Source organism: Lagopus leucura, unplaced genomic scaffold, assembly GCF_019238085.1.
Source record: "Lagopus leucura isolate 7727_CA_CO unplaced genomic scaffold, USGS_WTPT01 Super-Scaffold_739, whole genome shotgun sequence".
NCBI classification, from domain to species: Eukaryota; Metazoa; Chordata; class Aves; order Galliformes; family Phasianidae; genus Lagopus; species Lagopus leucura.
In genome coordinates, this window is record NW_024962255.1 from 11,966,250 (window position 1) to 11,990,415 (window position 24,166).

General features: G+C 44.4%; 1 protein-coding gene and 1 long non-coding RNA gene across 6 annotated transcripts in view; one reads left to right on the top strand and one right to left on the bottom strand.

The window, feature by feature from the left end:
* The window catches only part of ZMIZ1 (zinc finger MIZ-type containing 1), a 322,545-nt gene extending 321,238 nt beyond the window's left edge, over positions 1 to 1,307 (bottom strand). For all 5 annotated transcript variants that reach the window (XM_042862784.1, XM_042862787.1, XM_042862785.1 and 2 more), the window contains exon 1: positions 1,210 to 1,307. The gene's annotated coding sequence lies outside the window, so the exon portion shown is untranslated. The remainder of the gene's footprint in view (positions 1 to 1,209) is intronic.
* A 593-nt stretch (positions 1,308 to 1,900) lies between these two features.
* LOC122175478 lies at positions 1,901 to 11,448 on the top strand. The gene is made up of 3 exons (XR_006177416.1): positions 1,901 to 1,977; positions 9,472 to 9,627; positions 11,214 to 11,448. It is a non-coding gene; the product is annotated as an uncharacterized LOC122175478 (long non-coding RNA).
* Positions 11,449 to 24,166: the final 12,718 nt, after the last annotated feature.

Below are 24,166 nucleotides of genomic sequence, written 5' to 3' on the forward strand. Positions count from 1 at the left end.
CGCGAGTCAATGGAGAAAACCCACTACTGGGGCACTCCGGAGCCATTAAGCCGTTTGCAGATTATTAACCGAATCACAGAAATGTACACGGGCACGGGCAGCCGGGAACGCGGGGCTGTGCCTTAAGTTCGCTGCGGTCTCGGGAAATTTCTCCGCACGGCCGCGACGGGGAACGCTCTCCCCGCCGCCGAGCTGCCCAGCGGGACCCCGCGCCCCGCACAAAGCCGTTCCTCCGCGCTTTGGGGGCTCCGCTTCCCCCAGCGCGCACATTGCACCTTTAAGAACTGGGTAATGTTGTCTGCAGTTGCCTGAAACAAAACCCGAAAAGCGACACCCGCTCCGGCGCCCCTCATAGCAGCCCGAAAAGCAGCACTGAAAAGCAACTTCCCACGTGCGAAGCAAAGTTTGCAGTCGAAAATCCCGGTTGTGGCCCCAAGCAGCCGCCACCGGCCCGGAACAGCAGCGGAGCAGCGCGGGGTTCGGGCAACGCCGGGGCCGGCCGGCTCCGCGCGTGTTTACATTCCTGGAGTGGCTCGAGCCCCGCGCTCCGCCCGCTCCGCTCCGCAGCGCCGGGCAGCGCTCTCCCCGTTCCCCTCGCACAAAGGCGACCGGGCGGCGGGCGGCGAGCGGCGGCCGGGCCTCCCCTCCCACCCCCCCGGCCCCTGCCCCCGGCCCCCTCCCCTCCGCCCAGCGGCTTCCTGGACAGATGCACCGGGGGGAGGGAGGGCGGCAGCGGTAGGAGGCGGGGGGCCGCTCCTTCCTCCTGCCTGCCGAGAGAGGCCCCGGTCCCAACTGGCTTTCAAAACCCAGACACAAGGAATTTCCACCCAGGCGAGCTTCCCGCAGCACGGAAAGCGGCCGCAAGCTCCCCCGCGCGCCTCCCCGGCCAAGCGCACGCCCGCGGCCCCGGGGCTCGCCGCCCGCCCGCCCCGACGGCGCTTGCCCGCCCGCCCGGGGGCAGCCGCCGCCCCGGCCCCGAGCCCCGGCCCCTTTTGTTTTGGCGACCGGCGGCCCCACGCCGCGGCAACTCGTCCCGGTGCCGGGCCCCTGCAAGGACATTCCAGGCGCGGGGCCGCCTCCCCGCCGCCAGGCCCGGCTCCCCGCCCGCCCGGTGCACCCGCGGGGCGCTCCCCGCCCGCCCCATTGTTCGCGCTCCGCCGAGGCGCGACCCCTGCCCGGGCACGGAGCGCGGGCGGCCGCCAAACTTACCTCGGCTGCACGGCGCGGAGCGGCACGCCGGCTCCTCTCCCCAAGTGCCGCACAGCTCTCCGGGGGGATTTTTGAATAGGTGTTTTTTTTTTTTTTTTTCCCCCCGTCGGGCCCCCCCCGGTCCCCTTTTTTGTTGGCCTGCCCCCCCCCCCCCCCTTTTTCCCTTGCCCACAGACAGTGAAAAGGAGCTCAATGTTAGTGGGTGAGTAAGTGAATCAACTAGCAGAGAGCACAGCAAGTTGAAGTGTCAAATTACATTGGCTATTCTATTACCAAAGGGCCATGCTTTGTGGCTGCTGGCAAAATCTGTCCCAGATTCCTATCTGAAAGGGAGCTGCCTCCCTCCTGCGGGGACGCTCTTCCCTCGCCCTCTCCCTTCCCCTCTGCCCCCACCCGCCGAGCACCCGGAGTTAAGCTGAGAGCCGAGTTAAAACACAAATATTGTCTTACAGCGGGTTTAAGGCGGGGAGTCGCGTTTAAGCCTTCCTGAATGGCACGCACGCACGCAAAGAGGAGAGAAAAAAAAAAAAAAAAAAAAAAAGAGAGAAAACCCTTCCACTCTGGAAACTGAGAGCAGGCAAATATCCTCCCTGCTGAATTGTTGTTATTAAATAAGGGGAAACCACCCCGCAACGAGAGCGCTCCGGAGCGCGTGGTGCCTCCGAGTACCGCGGCTCGTTGCGGGGCCGGGGGGACCCGCGGGCAGGCGGTCGGGGGCGGCCGCCGTCCCGAGGGGTTCACCTCGGCCCCGGCCCCGCCGCCACCCAGGTAGGAGCGAGCCGCGGCTCGGGGGGTGCTCGCCACTGGGGGAGGGGGCTGCCCAGAGCAGGCGGGGGCGGCGGGGCGGGCCGGGGGAGCGGCCCCGACGGCGGGGGGGGGCGGGCGGCCCGGGGCGCCGACAATGGGGCGGGTGTGGAGCTGGGTGGGTGGTTTTTTTCTGCTCCCGAGGAAACCCAGCGCGATTCCCAGCGAGTCGGCGGCGGGGCGCTGGCCTCGGCTGACGGGCGCCGATCGGCTGATCTGCGCTCCCCCGGCTGCTCCCCCCACTGACTCCCGCTCGCAGGGACGTTCTGCGCTTCCGACGGCCGTTGGTGCGCCCCGCACGCCCACCCCGCTCCAGCGGGGCTCCCACGTTCCGCAATTAGGAGACGCAAGCGAAGCAGCGACCCCGCACCGCCTCGCTGCCGGCGGAGGGGAGGGAGATTCTATTTCTTCCCTCCCTCTCCCTATTCCTATCTCGCTGGCGCCCGCCCGGGCCGAGCCCTGCCGCAGCCCGCGGCTCCCGTCCCCGGGGCGCCCCCCGCCCGCCCTCCTGCCGCTCCGCGCGGCTCCGGCTCCGCGTTTTGCGTGCGGCCGCGGTGTCAGCCGGGGAGCGCCGAATAACAAAGGCAACTTGGAGAGCCGCCGCCGCCGCGCGGCCTGCCAGTGACGTCAGGGAACAATGCCGCTGCCAGCCGGCCGCGCGCACCCGCTGCCCCGCGCGCGCCCCCCGCGCCCTTAAAGGCGCCGCGGGAGCCTCCGGTCACCGGCCGCCACCGTGCCCGCCGCTGCGCGGACCCAGCCCGGGGGAGCGGGAGGCAGCTCTACCGCGGGGCTCTCGCGCCCCTGCAGCCGCACGGCTGTCGGCAGCACCGCACCTCGGCACCACGCTCATTTGCAATTAAGGTCCCGTAAGGCAGCAACGAGCTGAGGTGTCACAACCTCTGGCTCAGACAAAGACGGGGGCGGACGGCGGGCTTTGGTTGCTCCAAATCGGCCTGAACGACAAGGTTGGCCATTAACCGCAGCCCCGCGCGTGGCCGCAGTACGGGGCGCAGCGCGCCCGCTCCCGCTGTCGGCCCGGTTGCGCAGCGCCGCGGGGCCGCCCGGAGCAGCACAGAAGCGGTCACCACCACCGCTCCCCGCGGTGCCCGAGGCGGGTCTGCCAACCTCGGCCCTGCCACACAACCCGCGGCGGGCGGAGACACCGCCCCCATAGGATCGCGTGTTAAAGCAGAACCTCCCCCCGTCCTCAGCCGCAGTTGAAATGAATTCTACTGCTATCGTAACTCATACTACGACCACACACCGGGATGGAGCTGGTGAGGTAGCGCACAGGCTGGGCACGCGTCGCGCCGGATGAGCGCTCGCAGCTCGCTGCAGCGCAGGGCTGCTGCTGCCGTGCCCAGTTCAAGATAACCCAGAGGAGCACAGCGTGGGCTGCGGGATGGCGCACCCCTCCTACAATACACACAGGCGACTGTACGGGCAGCGCTGATTCCCTACCGCCGTCTGACACCAGCAGTGCTCTCCCTTCCAGCTACCTGTGGCATTGTGTCGAGGCCCGGGGCTGCACGGACACGAGGCCCTTCTGAGCTCTCACCTGACACCCATCCATCCAACAGACCGCTGCTCCCTCCTTGTCGCAGCCTACCTCACAGAGCAGTCCAGCTGGTGCTGCCCCAAACCGAAGGGATAGCGTCTTCTCCTGACTTATTTACACGGAGCCACAGGAGCAGTACCACAGAACATACCCACATTACATCAGGGGAGGCAACCTAATGGGCAAGTGGGGCTTCAGTCAGTGTGTACACATTTCACCACGTGCAGACAAACTTGCATAGTGTACTAAAATCTATGGCCATTTTAATCTCTTACAGAGGAAAAAAAAAAGCAGGGCTTATGTGAATTCTTTAATTAGACATGAAATTGCCATGCAAAGACTCTAAGGAAGTATGTGGTTATGCAACTGGAGTCCTAGGGAAAAAAGTAAACAATTTTACTGAGAAAAACAGATTGAAAACAATCACAACATTAAGAGGAAAGTGGCTGGAGGTTTGGGCTCTCTTTTTCTCCTTCCCTTTTGAAACCTAAGAACTCCTACAGGTCATCTTCAGCTTGATCCCTCTTCAGCATTTCTCAGCATACACTGCTTCAGTACCATGATCATTCTTGACCAGAACTTGGTACACAACTCCGTACAGGAGCTCCAGCATTGGGAGCTGTAGCATCAGCACTTTTCTTGGTCTCTAAGAGAATGCATCTCATCTGAGCCAACCCCTTATTTATGCCAAACTTTTACAAGTTATTTAACATGCCTAGAAGCCCCAAACTCACCATGGCGCACTGCTGAAGGGCAGCTGACATGACCAGATGCCTTGCACATACCGTGGCTCTGGGACCACCACCAGGCAGCTCAGTGCCTAGGGTTCCACTGAGCATGCGTTATCCTTTGTGTAGCACCAGGCTCTGGCTTACAGCACCATACACAGCCCTGCCTGACATATCCTGCTAGGTTAAGCAAGGCGACTTGGCTAGTTTGGCAAAGGGAACAAAGCCTTTAAAAATGTGATGTGGTGAGATAGCATTAAAATCCAGGATGTGTGCCTTCAAGAGTCAAGGACACAGCTTAAAACAAAACAAAATTAAAAAAAAAAAAAAAAAAAAGAATAGGAAGAGAAGGCACACCACGTGATTATAAGTTACTGAGAAGGAACTTCACATGTGAGCTGAGGAAATGCAGCATTGTAAACGTGCTATTTATATAGTGCTGAAAGTGTACTTTTACAGGGACATAAACACTCTTCACCCTAGTGCATATAATCTGCCCTTCTGAAGCAGATCAAGACAGTGCTCTGTTAGAGCCAGTTCAGTCTAAATTCAAAAACCAAGCAAATCTCACCTTTGAGAAATTTCAAACCAAAATTTGGTTTGGGCTGAAGTCACTCAGCTGGTCCATGCCTTGCCCATAAAGAAAATGATCTTCCAAACCCTGAAGGTAAGATTTTAAGTAGGGACTGTGATCACTTTTGTTATTAAATTTTTTTTAAAGCTGCATTATACAGATTCAGGAAGAAAAAGTGAAAAAGAAAACAAAATTTTACCCAAGCTTTAACTTCAGGGAATGTACTCAGGCAGAATATAATTAGCAAAGCACTTTGATCATCTTCCAGCTGCATGCAACACCATACTCTTGTAAGAGAGCACCCAAGGATTTTGAATGACCACAAATAATGCAATCATGTAACCTTATGTAAAACCAGACGTGCACATAACTACCCTGAAATAATTTCATTTACTATGTTAGCAGAGCTGTCCATGATGTGGATTCTTGTTTCACAGACAGATAGCAGTATTTACTCTACTATTTGACTACCTACTGCCTGATTTTGACAATAAACAGTTTTTTTTTTTTTTTTTTAAGTTTGAACTGAATTTTAATAGCAAAAGATCATGAGATTTAAAGAACAACAAATGCAGCCATTTGTAGAGCATCCATGCTGAAGTCCAAGATCTACTTCTGTTTCTCCCCTTGTCTTCAGCTCTTACATGACTCAATCATGAAGAAAAGATATCAGATGCCACCAGCACCAGCTGGAAAACATCTTGGTTGAACCCTGGTCTAAACTTATGTGAGAGGTTTTAAATGATCCAGCCAGCCAGCATGGAAAGAGACCAGCAAGTGAAGTGTTATTGTGAGGAAAGTGAGGACTGCTTCAATCAGACAGAGCTTGCCAGAACATAATGGTGGCTTGTAACACAGCTAATCATGCTGAATAAAACAGGGCTTAAACACATTCAGGACTAGATTCTCAATGGATCCTTCCATTTAGCATGTGGCATATCTTTTTTTTTTTTCCCCCCAACCAACTGTATTTTCTACCACAAGGGATGGTTAATACAATTTTGAAAAAAATATTCATAAAATATGAATAAATAACCATAAGTTGTTTACACAAATAAACATTCTGGGGCATGGGATTTTATTCAGTAATTGCCATATTGGTCATAAAACATGCCTGAGAGCCCAAAGTACTACTTTATTGCATTTAGCAGCAACAATTAGCCTGTCAATTTTTCCACTGTTTTAATAGACACAACGGCTTTCTACTGTGAGAAGAGGTTAAAAAAAAAAAAAAAGCAAAAGACAAACAACCAAAAAGCAAGCTCTTCTGTACAACCACACACTCCATAGGCTTACATGCAAAAAGCCTGAGCCAGGTTTCATGAGATGAAGGGAACAAACAGGCAGCAGACCATTTTCCTTCCTGCATAAGGCAGTACCTAGAAGAGAAAGAGCAGCAAGGAGTTTTGTTGCAAGGCCCTTTCAGAGATACCACAGGCAATTCCTTGCAGCTGAGGACCAGAATAAGGGCAAAACTGGAAACAGTAGGAGAAGGTACAGTCATTTACATCACTTGCTCTATTCCATTGTTCACAAACCAACAGAAGTAGAAAAAATTCCCATAGAACAAGAGCCCAGAGAACTACTGAGTCAGCACATCTAATGCTTTCATGATGGCTTAAGTCAAATTTGCCCAGAATTCTGGGTTTTGTTTAGGTTAGATATTAGAAAAGACTTCCTCTCTGAATGAGCAGTAGCGTATTGGAACAGGCTGCCCAGAGAAGTGGTAAAGTCACTGTCCCTGGAGGTGTTTAAGCTGCATGTATATATGGCATTTACAGACATGTTTAAGTGAGCATTGTGGTGGATGGGTTGATGGTTGGAATTGATGACCTTAGATATCTTCTCCCAACCTTAATGATCCTATGAATTTTTACACTGAGCAATTTCTGTAAAACAGAGAGCATGCGTTTTGCAAGAGAGAATATTTGTGAGCCGGAACATTTTTTCTTTGCAGAAGATTAATCAAAATAAGTCATTTGTAAACACTGTAGTAGATATTCAGGTAGACACAGCCACCACAAGGCACAAAGACACATCAAGAGGACTCGCTTTATGTAGACTCTTGTAGCTCCAAGACAAGAAAAGTACAGCTGTGATAGAAATTGGGGGATTTCACTCAGGTGAACTGCAGATGTGAGCAAAGACACACATACTGATGTAGCACAGTTACCTCGCAGTTTGGATAATTAACCCATGGGTAATCAAGTATTGATGGCATTGCACTAACAGCAGAAACTATGTCCTAGAAACATTATTGGGAATATCCATCCTGTATTTTCACCTCCTGGAAGTCTGATTTGGACAGCTGACTGACCTACTTCCAGCATGTCGCTGCTCCCAGCATGCCAACCCTGTCCCTAAACACATGGTTGCTTCCAGCAAGGGAGAGAAAAGGAGGACGGGGTTACAGATGTTCCTCACGCATACAATCAACACAGCCCTCCCCCACCAAAGTTTAATAAGGATTGTTAGTACATCATTGTAGCTGGTAATTGTGTAGGTACACATGGTAATTGCATGTATTTGCACTAATTATGTAAATGCACAATAATTAAAGCTCCAGGGTTTTCATGGTAAATTTTTAAAACACTCTTGGATTTGTCATGGCAAAAGTGTCAGTCATGTAACCTAGTGCAGAAGGGAAGGAAGCAGAGGCTCAGGAGTACACACTTCTTAAATAAAAACCCATAATTTTGCATGAGTAACTGGAAAGAGGATACTATTTTATCATCAAACAGAACTGTCATGCCTGGGCACAACTTCTTGCAGACTCTTGTCAGTTAGAATAATAATTTTTTTTTTTTTTTTTTTTAAATTGGCTTTCATGGTAGGTCAGAGCTAATGCTCAAGCACTCCGTGTTTTCTGCCCCTGCTCTCCCCACCGACCCTGCACGGGAGGAGTCAGGGCTTCCCTCCACTCTGTGCTGCAGGGATAAACAGACCTCTGCTTGGTGGCACAGAGAGGCCTGGGGAGATCAGTCCTCCTTAACAACCACAGCCACAGAAGGAAAGGGAGCTTTGCAAACATGCAGCATGCATCTCACTGTGAGGCCAGCAGAACAGCAGCATGGCTGGTGTTCAGCCCCACAGTGGCTATCACACAGCTCCCAGAACAGTATCACTGTGCTGATGGGACCTGCTCAGTGGGCAGTGTGACAGAGGGCTGCAACATGGAGCACCCACTAAATGTTTCACACAAAAAGCTGGCTGCTCCGGAACACACAGTGTGAGGTTTTAATCACTTCAGCCACATGCTGCTTTTATGGATGATACCTGCATGCATGAGGCTTGCATCCACTGGGAAAGCACCAAAGACACCAACCTGACTTGTACTTAAGCAAAAATATACCTCCCTGCGCCACCTCATTGCAGGTGTTCTTGTTGGCCCACAAAGCACCTCTGCAACATTGCTTGCTCATACACAGCTTCCTCAATACCAACCACGAGCCAACACAAGAGCTTTAAGCTTCCAAGGCCAAATACCTTAAGACAAGACACAAAGGGGAGCTTCTTTGGGATTTACAACACAGCTTTAAGAGGATTTAGGGGACTCATAGCCACACAGTTACTTATGTAAATCTAAGTCTATATACATGGATCAAAAAACTCCACATACACAGCAACTACGTTCATTGCACCCCTGCACGTTCCACATTGTTCAGGTGTTGTTTTCTTTCAGTCATTTCTTTGAAGACACTTTAAAAAAGTTAAAGCTAAATTAAAACATAACAAAAAAACTGTATGACAAAAATTAAACAAATCTAGCAAAAATTATTTTAAAAGCAGATTTTAATTGTTAGCACCCAATTAAACAAGAGAAACTGTCTTGTATAGTGGCTATTTTCTACTTCATTTCTAAGAATGAACACATTTTCAGGATTTTTTTTATTTCCCATTGTATACAAAAATACAGATGTTATAATTAAGAAATACACAGGAAAGTTAGGCTAAACAGGTTATCACAGCAAAGAAGAATGGATGGAAAGCTTACCCTTATCCTAGGCTTTCTGAAAAGACTCCAAGAAGAGCAATCTCCAAAAAGAAAGCCACTTGTAGTCAGCTCTTAAATGGGGTCTAGGAGAGGTGGAACAAGCTCCACCCCTTCCAGCAGCACAGGTGAATTGCCTTCACCTGTGCACTCAGGACTGACTCTTTGCTTGCCTCAGAGCAATCAGAGGTTCAGGCTGTGATTCAGCAGTTCCCATACACCTATCATGTAAGAATGTATTCATGCCTGATAGAGATTAAAGATGGTAAATCATCATTTTAAAATTTTGGATTTGCAGAAACATGTTTGTTAATTCATTCACAATCTTGAAGGAGGATTTCACACAACTGTATTCTTTCTGATATTAAATAAATAAATGTTGCTAAAACAGTGATCTGTTGAATTAATTTCCTTTAGTTTTACAATAAATCTGTTCCTCAGATAATAGAGTAGAGGGTGTCTAAGATTCTTTAAATAGAGGGTTTGTGTTCAGGACTGGAAAGCAGGTGAGTTGGGTTATCTGTCTGTAGGGAATTTATTTCAGCTTGTTTTTGTTGTACAGCAGTATTGTGAGGCTAAGTTAGTGCTTTAATTTTTGTTATTGCAGGACCAAAGGGCTTTCAGATGTTTATGTCTAGTGGCAACTCGTATCATAAACACTTGCTTCCAGCATCATGACTACACAATCTGAGTAAGCCTGCAATCCAGCAAGGTCGCTCAGACTTGGTGCTTCTCCACATGCCACACAAGTACGTTTGCATAGGTAAGAAAAATGCCTAATTTATGAAAAGTGTTTTGGTTCATCAGGTTTGCAAAAGCAGTTGACATTTAGATTCTTTCGCAAGAAGAGTTGTAACGTTATCCTTTCTGAAGACCATGTCCACTGTTTTTCTAAGTTGATAGCATGGGCATGAAAACACTGCAGTTAGCAACAGGCTTATTTCCTACTTCTGTGTGATTCTTTTGGTCTGCATGAACAATATGAATAAATATTGTTAAATATAAGAAGATCTAAATAAATAGAAATATATTGATATGTATCACAAGTGGTGTTTGTATAATGAACTGACTACCCTGAGATCCTTGCATGAGCATTTCTGACACAAATGACAACTTGGTGCTGACTGTTGGGACACGTGAAGGTGTCCTTAGCTAAATATTTACAACCAGAACATCTAGGAATGGAAGGTATTCTTGGAAATCTAGGCAACTGGATTTGCTCAAAAATCTATGGCAAATGCATGACCAGAACCTGTACCTGAACCTGTTTCTCACTTGGGAGCTGAACTGGCAGGTGCCTTGTTCCAACAAGCCAGCCACAGTACAGGTGTAATTTAAATCACTGTGTTGAGTCATTTTCATTGAAATGTAGGCAAAACCACATGAACGTACTGTCCTTGCTAACCTCCACAAACTCACTGTGAAGTTTTCTCTCTATAGAGCAGACAAAGTCCATCGGCTTCATCCCTCATGTGAGCCACAGCCAGGCAGTTATTGCCTATTTGCGGCATCACAATTACGATCACAGAGGGAAGATTGTGAGTGTTTGCTTGCTAGGCTTGCTCATTTAAAGAGGAAAAATTATCCTATTATCTCAAACAGAATCACACTTGTTCCACTCCATCTTACCTTCCAAAATTTAAAAGCTGAAAAGTAATCTTGTGGTTTTTTTTTTTTTTTTAACCAAAGGGTTTTTTTTATTTAATTTCTATACATATGCATTTTCCATATACATGCTGGAATAGCATCCGTTTGATTTCCTGTTATTGTACATAAGTCTACATTTTTTTGTCAGTGCTTTGTTTTAAACAAAACAGAGGAACACATAGCAAGTTTGTCCTGAATTAATGGCTTCCTGACATTTGATGAAATTCTTTATACCAACCCCATTTTTCCATATTTCCTTTCTGAATTTCTTTTCTTTTGGCAGCTGGCATGCAGTATTTAGATCCTATCTGGTAGCTAGAGCAAAATGTAGAATTACCTTTAAGAGCACTAAGTACTACCTAGACTTCAACTTTAAAAACCTGGAAAAATCCCAAACCCAGGTGAAAGGATGTATGATGTACATTATAGGGCTACTGTTACGGGAGTTTGTTTAAATACTGCATAAAACTCAATGGAGACTTTCAGAATTATTTCAGTCCAGACTCTACAGTCTTGTGGGGAACGCAGAGGTTAGCAATGACACCTCAAACACTGCATCCTATCCTGTCTTAATAGGACTAGAAGGTTAGATCAGGGAAGTACTGGGTAGTCTATCAAAGTCCTGAAATCAAAAGGCACCTTTTCTAAGTGGGGGAGAAAGTATACATTCTCATGCTGCTGTATGTTTTGTCATTTTCACAGGTGAAAGAAAACTATAGGCAATCTCTGCTAATGCACCTGTCCTCTACTCAAAGTTGCTTTCTTTGATAATTGTTTGGAGTCACTTCTCAGTGACTGGAAGCTCTGAAGACTTGAGAAGAGAAAACCAGAGCCAGCCTTTCCAAAGATAAAGTTGAAAAAAAGCAAATGAGAGAAAAAAAATAAAATGCTCCCTTTACCTGATATTAAACATGTATCTTTACTTGTTTTGAATTGATCTGGAGGAAATGGTAGTTGGTAATGACTCTCAAATATATGATCAATCATTTTGCTTTTTTATATGTATGTGAAAGACACAACTTGCCAGAGTGGAGTTCACGTACCTCACAAAATATTTAAGACACCTGTAGTGAGATTATTTTTCCTCTTTTAATTTGAAGAACCTGCATTTCTCAGTTCTTAGCCATTTCTCTGGAGGTAATGTGTGCCAAATAACTGGCAGTCTGGCACAACAGCACTTACATTCCAAATATTATGAAAGATAGATAACAAGAAGCCTGTTGCTTTTCTTTTCATTGAACAATGAATCTTACATGGCATCAGTAGGTACAGATATAAACCTCTCTCTACTGTTATTCTCTTTCTGTGACATAAAGTTAAGGCCCAAATCCTACAGAATATTTAACAGGAAAAATATCACAGCCCAAAAGTTTCCCCAAGGCAATATTTGCATACAATTTGTTGCAAGATTAGGATCAGAGTTTTTGTCTCCCTATTTTTCTGCCTCATTGAGTGTTACTTTGGAGTTGCTATGTTTTTCCATTTACATTGTTTTGACTAGAGTCAAAATTGTTGTTACATTTTAAGTCAGTGTCTGCTTTACTAATTGATGGGCCACCAAAGATCAGCCACGGAAAGTTAGATTGCAGAGCAAGAATCTGGCTCAAAGAAGATGGGATTACATGAGATATGCAAGGACCAAAGCCTGTAAGACTGATTCATACCCTAAACGATTTGACCAAGAGTACAAGGCTGTGATACATTCACAGTGAAAATATGGCACCTGGTTACAGTGTCTGGCTGCCACTTCTTCCATCCAACTTCAGCTGTCTTCCTTTTGCAGATATCAAAGCATGTTATAAATACGAGTCAAGCAGAATAAAATCTGCTCCTTTCAAATATTTAGTTACTGTCTACCAGTGCTTTATAATACAGAGGACATACCTCTGCTCTCCTGGAACATGGCAGGAAGCAGAAGTTTCTCTTTTGAAGGCAATGGAGTTCCTCTGCATCTGACTTCCAAGCAGTGTCTAACCTACCTATATATTTTAATCTAATCTAGCTATATATTTTAATCTAACAGTAAGATTTTTACTTCAGAATTTGTTTTCATTCTGAATCTGAGAAAGTGGACACACTGTAGATAGCTTGTAAAAAATGTGTATAACCATGCTTGTCATCAACATTTTGCACCAATATTGCAATACTTACTTTAACATTATATTGAAAACAAAAGCAACTGAAATGAGAGTCAGCACAAAATGTTTTCCTCTTATCAGAGTAAACAAAAATATTGATATAATGCATTTCTGCTCTCTGCCTTTTAAAATGGCATTGAAAATAACACAATCTCACAATAAATTTTGGATTTCACTTAACTATCCAACTGGAAAGTGTAAAGACAAATATTTCAGGATTGGTCCTACTTGGTGGTGCTTTGCAAATGCTCTCTATTAACCTAAATGACTGCGTAAGTTAGAGAAAAATGGTAAACCTGGCCCTCTGAGAGCAAAGGAGCATGTGGTACATGTTAATGGGTATCAATTCACATATACTTGCTTACAGAGATCTGTGGCAGCTCTAAGTGTTTCACTGTGTCCAATTTCTTCTTGCATAAATAAAGAAGAGCATGAATACTTGAAAAGATGAAGGTTTCTCTGGAGTCGAAGAGCCAGCACTACTACAAAGAAATTGCTGTGCCTCTTTAATTACCCTCCTTTGCCCACAGGTGGAATTTCCACTCCACCAGCAAGCAGACTGCTAGCCTGGGAAGAGATGTCTGTTTGTCTTTGTAGAGCAAACACTGGCTATGTTGTGCAGCTCAAGTTTCTGATTTGAACGATTTCCTGAATTCATTCTGCTTCATACCTCAGGGAAGAAAAAGGTGATCCTCTTGAAAATTCATATAATTGCTTTTATTTGATTTTTATTAAACCTCATTCAAGAATAATATGATGGCTTTCTTTATTACATTGTTCATCACCGCGGCATTTTTGAATTTACTTTGCTAAAAGAAGCAGTTTACTAAGCCGAAGATTGAATTCAAGGATTTATACAGAGAAAAAAATGGGAGCTTTTTTGGCGTTCTTTTGATTTCAAAGACTTTTGTAACATCTATACCCATCTAAGATTATCTCTGCTTTCATTCTCTAGTAGCCTGAGCACCTCTCCAGGCAGCCAGGCCATTCTGCAGTGTGCCATGTGTGTGTGCTGCCAGCTGTGCCCCAGCTTCAACCCAGTTTGGCCTGAGTGCTAGGAAGCTGCCAGAGTACCCAACCCACTCCATGCCAGCCATCCTACTGCCTGCTGAGGCTGCCTCTTGCTGCCATGCTGATAGCAGTGGACAAAGGGAAAGCTGCAGCTGTAGTGTGGAAAGCAAGGCGTGGGTTCATTGGCCCTCTCTAAACTTTTCTGTAGCTGCTACAGTGATTGCTTCCATTTTAAAAATGGGATGACAGATGCAGAGAAGCAAAGTAAATAATCTGCACTTAGCATGAATAAAAGTAGTGGAGCAATTAAAAGTCAGGACTGGCAAATTCATGTCACTAGCATTAAACTATACAGATTTAGAAAATTTGATCTATTTACCTCTTTGACACTGGTGAGACATCTACTGTCCACTAATAACTCACACACAGAGCTACTTGAAGTGTAATTTTATGAGACTTATTTTTGGTCATTTAAAGATAGGTGTTTAGGAACATGAGAATTTTCATATATTATTATAGCAATTTTCCCCCCCTTTCCATTTTATCACAGGAAATAACATCTCAAAACACAATGAACGCTTTGTAAAAGGTTCTTTTTTATCTTGAAAAGTTTTTAACAAAAAATCCAGTCATCTCAGTTAATCCCTTTAAGCCATATCAATATTTATTTTTAAGTAGAGTTTCAAATATTAGAGCGGCTGCACTCAGTTTAACAGGGACAATTCCCGTTGACTGGGAATTATAGCTGAGTACTGCGGGGGCTGACCTTGAGTCCTCACACCTACAGCTTAAATGGCAATAAGGGTGGCAGCATGTCTGCTGGTTTATGCCTCTGTCCTTAGGTAAGCACATCCCCCAGGACTGCTTAAGGGCCCTTAATAAGCACTGCAATCACTTCCTAGGGTTCTGGAAACCCTGCGTGAGGTGAGGCATGTATTTTCTTATGCTACTGGCATCTAGACTTCTGTTTTCTAATAGTGATGGAGTAATGGCAATGGACTTTGGGACAAAAGACAGGCAGAGATAGCATGGTTTCATCATATAGTTACTCCTCATTCATCTTTCCTGAGGCAAGGAACAGGTTACTTCATATCACATGGAGTACCTTGCCTTTGCCCCTCTCTCAGGGCAGGTGTGTTTGGGTCAGGGAACTCAGCTGGTCCTGCTGGCATTACACTCTCTGAGACACTCCAAAAGAGTGCCCTGTTCACAACCTCTAAATTAAACTCATCACCAGTTTTCTGGGCAGGATTTTTTCTTCCATTTAAAAGTTCTTTTTTTTCTTTGCTTTATTTCCTACAACACAAAACACAGTTGCTACCTATAGCCATAAGGAAGTTTTATTTAGTAAGTCCTCTGCTACAGGACACAGGATTTTCATGGTAGTACTGATTCCTTTGTTGTCTTTCTTTGGTACTACGTTACCGCTATGGCTTTTTTATTTTTTTCTTTCTTCTTTTTTCTTTTTTTTTTTTCCAAGCAGCGGTTTTATTTCTCCTGGGGAACATTAAGAAGCATTTCCCTGGCTGGGGATGTGGATTCTCCATTCTGGGGAAATCTGGGTCATTGGATGTCTCCTGCACAGAGAACACTTCGGTTGTTCCCTCCAGTGTCCCCATAAAAGGGAGGTGTTTCCTGTGTGATAGTACAGAGTAGTTGATCATTTCCATGTTGTGCTGAACACAGAAAAACTGCACCCACTCTCATAGTCCTCAGTGCGGGGCACCATATGAATACAGAGAAGACAATGTTTGAAGGAGTTTTAATCTTCCCTGGCCTCTCGGATACCTTGGGTGACCCCTGGCCTTGGACCCCATACTACCTGTCATTTTCCTGATCACTTCTGGTGGGATCATGTACTGTTTGCACTTGAAGTTACTGAAATGAACTGAAAATTGTAAGTCTCCAGCAAAGATCAAATGGCACAAAAAGGTGAGTAAATATAAACAGTGTAGTGAAAGAAGGTGGCTAGGCTCAAGAGTAGCAAGTGCTAAACGATGTATTTCACAAGACCTTGAGCCTGTACTTCCCTAACATGTTTTTACAACATGGTTCTAAAGGCTCCATCTACTTACCTTTTTCCTTCCAGATTAATGCTCATTTTAGGACAATTCAGATTTGGTTACTGCTAGCTCTAACATACTCATTTTCAGAGAGGCTGACTTCCCTATCACACAATAAGTTGCTGGGATATATGGTGCATGCTGAGAATTTCCTGTTCCAAACTGGAACAATCTCTGCATAGACACATTTACTTTTCATTAAAAACAAAGCAAAACAAAAACCTGTAGTTAATTCCATGCTTTTCACAGTATTAACTTCACAGATACACACACACACAAAAATTGAAGTGTTAACCCCCGTCTGTTTTACATCTTCCAGTATTTACCTTTCTGGTAAACATTTGCTACAATTAAGCATTTTTACAATTATTTTAGGCTTAAATCCCTTAAAAAATGTTCCGGATCTGGAGTCTGACTAAATCAGAAATGAAAGAAAACGTTTCCCATTGCTTTCTGCTGATGCTGAAGATTTTGCATATTACTCTAATGTAACCTTGTGGTGTTGAGGTGTCCTCCAAGCTGGCTCTGGAGACCCCGCCGGCTGCTGCAGCTGCTGTGACTCCTGCTGCACTAAGAGCTTTTACATCTGAGTGCTCTGCAGTATAAATGGGCAGCAACACTGCTTCTTTGCTTGGTCTCCCTGGAACAACTCTAAAATAAACCTGCATATATCAAATAAACTCTGTGTGTTCTTTCTGTCACAGTGTTTGCCATCTGGAACAGTTTCCTTAGGGCTGGAGAATCTTTTTCCTGAAGACTGCACCCCCACTGGGCTACTGAAGCATGTTTGTCTCTTTGAATCTCCTGCCCAAAAACCTCTTTTTATAAATCAGGAGTTAGATGGGAGCTTTGTTACCATTTCCTGGTCCCACTATTGGTCAGAACAAGCCCTCTGTTAAGCGCTGTTGTCCCTTAGCAGTCCTTGCATAGATAACAGCCCACTTCGGTTTACAGTGGATCTCAAACACACAAATGTTCAGAGCAGTAGAGCAGATAGACAACAAATCTCATCATTCACATTTATCTTGCCCTGGTTTGATTTGCAGTTCTGGTGCAGATGAATCATTTTCTTCTTAGAGGAAACTAAACCAGAACCTCTGCTTCTGATGCACTTTAGTTGTGCTAACGCCCCTTGCAGGGACAAAAGCAGTCCTTAGGAAACATTCAAATCACATACATTCAGGTTGCCCAGTCTCATCATACTAAATAGAATCTAAAGTAAACTTTCTGCACTTTGGATGTAGAGCACTCACAGCTCATTGCATTGTTGTACTCATCTGCTCCTCCTATGCCTAAGTGCTTGTTAATGCAAAGGCAGAGGTTCAAAAAACACACAGCAATTCCTATCATCAGCTTCCTAAAATCAACAAGTTCATCAGTTTCTGAGAACATTTAAACTCCTGGCTTATGTCTCTAGACAGCTAGTACTATGCAGATGGTATAGTGTACCATACATACATAGTTGAATTTGCTGGATGCCTTCTTTTAGTATTACGATAATTAATGGATTTTTATGTGATAAAAAGATGGGGCAAGAAGAGAGATAATCTACCAACATTTCCTCTATTGGAAACTGTGATTATGTCCTTAAGCTTTGAGATGTGGTCAGCCTGCAGAGCAGTTTAGGATAGCAAGTGTAGACTGCTATCATGTCCAATTACTCTCAAAAGGAAATTAAGAGAGGCAGAATATAATTACTCGAACTGGAATGTAGCCAGACTGTTGGGGTTACCATTTGCTATATGATCATTAATGACTGTGGTAGATAACTGTGGATTTAATGCCATGAGGTAAATATTCCCTCTCACCAAGGAGTGTGCTCGTTAAGAAAAATATGGATGCAGTCATAAAAGAATGTTAATTGAATCCTGTGTATGGCTGAGCATTCATCTTCCAAAACCAAGTATCAGCACTAACACCACTCAAAACACAGAAATGCTACTTAGCATCAAATGAGAGTAAGGAATGAAAACGGTTCTGTATGGTATACATTCATATTTTTTGTTATGATTGCATGGCATCAGATAGCAGTTAGTTCAGATTGTCCTCTTCATAACACTGCAGAAGTAAACGCATAAGGAGGCAAGGAAAACTGCTAAACATTATTGATGTAAAAAATTACCAGAAATTCTAGGTACTAAAAAAGCTTTTTGAGGTTTTGTGGAAGACATGTTTAACAAATTAGATTACCATTCAATAGAGCTTCACAGTTCTCCCAAACAGAAAGATAAACAATATATGATAATTGCTTTACCTTTTACTGCAATGCAGCAGATACATAACAGCAATATCAATAGGGGTGTGAAAAAAACTCAGCACTTGAGGACTTTGTAAATACTTTGCTAGAAACAGATAGCTTGCTGAATTAATAACTACAGCATCCATTGCCTTTGCTTTGCAGCTTGCCTTAAGGAAGGGCATATCTTGCATTGGCTCAGTCAGAAATGTCCCTCTGCTGCAATCTGAGTGCTGCAGTAGATGTTTCTGGAAGAGATGAGGAGAGGCATCTCAAAGGTTTTACCAACTAGAGGGGCGATAATTAATGTAATGGTTGCAGAGGAAGATCCTGGTGCGGTGTCACTCAGGTCAAAACTGAAATGGATCATCTACAAATGTTGTTCATTGTAAGATTCTTTCCTTTAATAGAACTGCAGTTCCTCAAAATGTTCTTGCTCTGGCCAATATTTTGCAAGGATATCTTGATAGACTGGGAAGAACTTTAAATCCAGCTCCTTGGTAAAGAACTGGACATTCAAAATGCATGAAGCTTGATCCAGAGCTTGCTCAAGTCCATAAGACAGTACCTTCAACATATGGAGACGTTAGGCTTTAATTCAAACTGAAGAGCTTTCAGGAAGGTTCATCTAAACCCATAGAAAATGGGGAAAATGTCTGTGAAGAGGCCACGGAAGGGATAGCAATAGCAGCCTATTCTGTTACTGCTCTCAGGAAGTCCCACAAGCCTTTCTGTGCTTCTGGAAGAGCTTGGGGGAAGAGACCTGCTTGACTTGAATCAAAAGAATCTTGTTAAAAATCTTCAAGCCTCTGAGAGAGCTGCTTATATTAGCATGGTTATTTAGTCTGGAAAAAGGACTTCATTGCGCTTGTCCTTGGGAGGCCCAGAGTGCCAGCTGCAGCTTAGAGAAAGGAAATTCCAGCTAGCACAGAGTGCTCCTGTTCTCACTGCCTGCGCAGCCTGCCCATGGCTGGGGCTTCTGGACCCTCTCTCACCCACTGCTTTTTTGGCAGAGCAAGAAGCAGCTGTTACAAGCATGTCTGATCAGAGAATCATAGAATCATTAAGGTTGAAAAAGACTACTCAGATCATCCAATCTAACCCATTGCCACAATTCTCCCTAAACCATGTCCTTCAGTGCCCTCATCTACACGGTTTTTGAACACCTCCAGAGACAGTTATTCTACCACCTCCCTAGGCAGTCTCTTCTGATACCTCACCATTCTGAGAAGAGATTTTTCCTAATATCCAACCTGAAAGGAAGCATAGGATTGGTAGTTCTGAAGGAAGCGACCCTATCTGCCACCCAAGGTAGCACTGCCAGCTTCATTGATCTATCTGGCAGAAGACAACCAGAAGAAATGAGATACGGCACTGGCAAAGAGACCATAAGATCAGACCTATTTCAGCACATCATGTTTTATGAATGAACAGGATCAGCGAATCCCATCAGGTCTAGGTCTCAAGTAGTTCAAGACCTTTGCATAGCTGGAGAGGTGAATTCTGTACTGTAGCGCACCAAATTTTGTCACTCTCTTACTTCTGGACAAGTAAAGGCAGCTAACAGGACTTCACATAGCCTGACACTGCTGCTATTAATAAACAGGAAAATATTAAATAGCACAGCTCTGAGCAGAAAACTCTTAACTCAAAAAATCAAGTGCATCAAAGGAGGATCCTTTATTACACCATTATACACAGGGGATGATTTTTCTCTTTTTAACTAACACTACAAGAGATCGGCCTATCAGGAGCCATATAACACTGGTGGCCATCTCACAGGGGGTGAGGGATTTTATGGACCATTCAGCATTTCACATCACTGACTGAAATGAAGAGGAACTTTATTCTTGCAGAGACATGGAGAGTAAACATGGGAGCTGGAACATGCTGCTTTGTACAAAAGAAAATAAAAAAACACAACATGAATCAAGTGCTGTCAGATAGCTGCTCTGTGGATTGTCTCTGATAGTCTGTGGTGTGGGGTGCTGGGCAGTGGACACATGCGCACTGTGTCCAGGCTGAGCCTGGCTTCTGGAGCTAGCTGGGAGTAGCTCCTGCCATGAGTGTGAGTGCATGGTCAGGCAGTACAACAGGGAGCAACAGGCAGGGGCTGTTAGGATGTGGGGTTATGAAAAGTAGAGGATGAAGCAAGACCTGAAGCAGATGAGAGGGCTAGAGGGAAGAATTTAAATCATTGTACTTCCCAAATTTTCTGTTTGGCGTATGTGAGAGGTTTAAGGGGAAAGAAAGAGGCACCTGACAGTGTTTACAGGTGTGAGCTTATACAAAGTTATTCCTTTCACATCCATCTCCTTTGGCCTTCCAAAGTTGCTCTGTTTTACTTCTTCTGTTACAGCCAAACACTCATACAGAGGCCTTGGAGCAAATCTGCAGGGCAGCTTTATTTATGAATATATTCTAAGAGGGTAGAAATAAAGTAAAACCTTGGATGGCATAGTAATCTTTAAGAATGCTTCAGCTTAAATAAACCCTTATGGTAAAACCACAACCCCTTCCTTAGAAGTCAAACAAAATTCATCTGATTTATATCTTTTATTATTATCATAATGGATCCCACTGAGAGTTACCAGGTTTCTCTGTTTCCTGGCAGATAAATCAACATATGTGCAGAAGATATCAAGAGGTGAGTCAGCTGAGGTAACGATGCACAGTCCAAACTTCCCCTGACACCAACAACTCTTTGCTCAAAAGCACGGTCTCTGCAGGGACAGCTGTAAGCACAGGGACATCTCAGCTGCTCTCCCTGTTGCTGCCCAGGAGATCAGCAGGCATCTGAGCAAGACTGCTTTGGCACTGCATTGGGGTCTCTGGTGATGTTCTAAGCCTGCCAGACCTCCACACAGGCCTCAGGGCCAGCAGCTCCCTGTTGCTCTGTAGGTCAGTGCAGCACCATACTCCTCACAGTGCTACTCCCTACAAGAGGGATGTGCATGGGTACCACCTGGCTACTGGCTACCTCACAGCTGCTGCTCACAGCTGGGAGAGAGATTAGCAACTGCAGCTCCACATCTGGCCCCTGGGACTGCTCTGCTGCTTGCTGAAGCCCGTGGCAAAACAAAGGGAAAACCAAATAGGAAGTAACATTTACGTAGGTTTGGTTTTAAAATTAAGATGCAAATCTGCTACACAAACACCCTACAGCAAGCAATTCCTAAGGGAACATGTTTCATTTTGTATTGGCTTAAATTTCTTAAACTAACTTTGCTGACATTTGTCTTGTACCGGTTAATTTACTTATGTCTGCTTTACCATTATAATGCTAAGCATAGATAAAGTTCTCCACACAAAGGTTTATGCTGGCATGACAAATCTCACATGGTAACAAAAATGGTTTTGTAACAAACTTTTCCCTGTGCCTTAGCAATAACTGGTGCAGTGTATGTGCATTCACCCTTGTTGGCACTGGCCAAGTGGAATTTGCTAAGGCATGGGCACATGTGAGGAGAATGAGAACAGCCCCTTAGCAAGGCAGGGCATAGCAGGTCAGGACAGCTGAGGGAGAGAATGGGGGATGCAATCAACTCTGTCTATCTAATTTTCATCTTAAAACATTAATTTGTAATTACTTTGGTTTGATATTTTGAATATAGTTGTTAGAAATACAGATGTATTTCAAAGCCCTTTGAAACTCTTCATGATTTCAGGAGAAGAAGGATAAAGAAAAGCATAGAAAATAAATCTAAGTATCTGTATATTTTCAGAATTATCCTTTTCTGATCAATTCTAAACCTTTCTTTCTAAAGCTGGAGGGAAAAAATAAATAAAAAAATGTGTAGAGTACTTTGAGGAAGGTATCAGATTTCAGTCTTTGTCTACCAATTCTCCCACACCCCTAAAATGCCTTTTTATGGAAAGTTGTATATCTCACTTACCAAAAAAGAAGCTTTAGAGTTTCAATTTCTGATACACCCTTTCATCCATCCTATCACAGTTCCTAACAGCTCTTATGACTGCTTCTGCCTTTCACAACAGACGCATAGATAAAAATCAGCATGTTCTACTTTTCCTTTTTAAAACATTAACAATACGCATAAACAGAACAATAGCATCAAATAGCTTGGAGATAGATTGTTTCCCTTCCATTGTGTTAGCCGAGAGCCTGTTAAGCAGCAGCAACAGCCAGCTCTGTGTTCGTGGCTGTGATCTGCCTCCCACCACTGGGGATGGAGCAATGGCTACACAGAAAACAGCTCATGCTTGCTTGGAGACGGTGGCAGAGCTGGTAGGAGCCAGCCCCAGCTCCTGCAGCACGACGGTCATGTATTTTACCTTTCTCCAGAGGCTCTCCCTTGCACACAGAGGCTGTCCCAGTATGTCCTGCAGGTCTTCTGGGTCCTCACACTCACAGTCTGTTTTGACAGCATTTTTTTTCTCAAAACTCAATTACAAATTCAGCTTCTCTCTGAATACATTTCAAACACCTTTGCTACAAAACCTTCGGAGCCATTGTTATTTGCAAAGTAGGAAAGCGCAACCAACACAGGAAAGAGAAATAGGTCTGCACTCTTCTAGCACCTTACCAGGGTTAAAATTATGTTGACTGCACTTGCAGGCAAGCAAATAGCCATTTAGATTGCTGTGTTACCTGCACAGTCATAAACTCTGTACTGATTAATGAGTAAGTTCATTTTCTGTTGCTTTTTAAAGCTGAGATCCTCTAGAGCTCTTCTGAATGCCTGCAAGATTGACTACGTGCACAAATACCCAGCTGGTACTGGAGCTACTTTCATCTTTTAAAACAATCAAACAAAATGGTGTTGTCTGGTTTATACTCTGTATATTATGCTATATTCTGAGACATCCTGATATATACTGCCACACACTGTATCACACATATTTTCCAACTCTGCTCCAATCTTTACCAAATGATGTGAAGCAATGGCACATCAAAAATAAACCACACTGCCTTCGTCTTCTAGATGATGCTTTCTTCTTTATAGCCATGGTCTCCAATGTCTGCATTCTTTGCCTTCCTGCTGATGAGTGAATCAGGATGCTGACAATATTCAAAATTATTTCTTCCTCCCTTACAGTTACAGTGTTTAATTTTCTGAAAACATTTAATATTGGAATACTTCATTTTCAATATTTCAAACTAATTAAGCCAAATTCGGGAAGGCAATAGCAGAAGCATTAGTGGATCACTGACTTCTGAATGGCACATTCTGTTCTCAGGAGATGTTTCAAATAACTAATCAAGTCATGGGAGTTACTCACCAGAGCCATTTGCTTCTTTAAATGCTACCAAACACCATGGTTCATCTCCAGCTGCCTTTGTGATTTAGGCCTAACTCTTCACTTCTTGCTCAGAATATCTACAGCTGTGGAAACTGTCAGCTTCATTCTTCACAGTAGAAAACTTGAATGGGCTCTGTGTGGTGGTGTCTGATAAGAAAAGTAACTTTGTGGTTTCGAGATAGTTTTTCTTCTTTGACAGCTTTCATGTCAGTGTTAAGGAGTCCTACAAATTCTTCTACATTATTAGTAGGAAACATATAGTTTGGAAAACAGTTGGTGATTCTGTTTTCATCATTAAAAAACAAATACTGCTTTAAAAAAAAAAAAAAAAAAAAAAGTGGAATTATGGTTTTCAGGCCTTAATTTCCAAATATGCTTTTTACTACTGCATTTCTGTCACATTTTACCTTATTTCACTGAAAACCATCTCATCAGAAAAAAAAAAATCTTGTGACATGTCTTTCACAAAGCACTGTTTATTTTTGTGGTTAGCTGAGAAATAGTTCAGAAATAGTAGTGAGGAAGAACATCTTGGAAAGTTTAGGCTGCCCCTTCTTGGAGATCTGTTGCCCTTGGAACAATACAGACAAAAGTAAAATCCTCCCAACATGACTTTCATGCTCCAATTTCATTCTTGCTAGCACTCAAGTAAGAACGTCATTTTCTGGTCCTCAACAGAGATGGCCCTTTTCTCACTGTAAATGCTTTCCTCTTGTTTATTTCTGACTAACATGTGCAAGGTTCCCATGTGTTACAGACATAGGAGCATCTAGGTAATGCCCCTCTGCTTTATCTATGTGCATTCTAGGATCAAAAGTTTCCATCTAAGAAAGGTGACTGTATTGACCTTATCATTCTCTGCAAGACTCAACAGCAGGAGAAATCCCTGTTCACACTGATACCATTTTGCCTTCTGGAACGCATTCCTCTGTAACCAGCAATGCT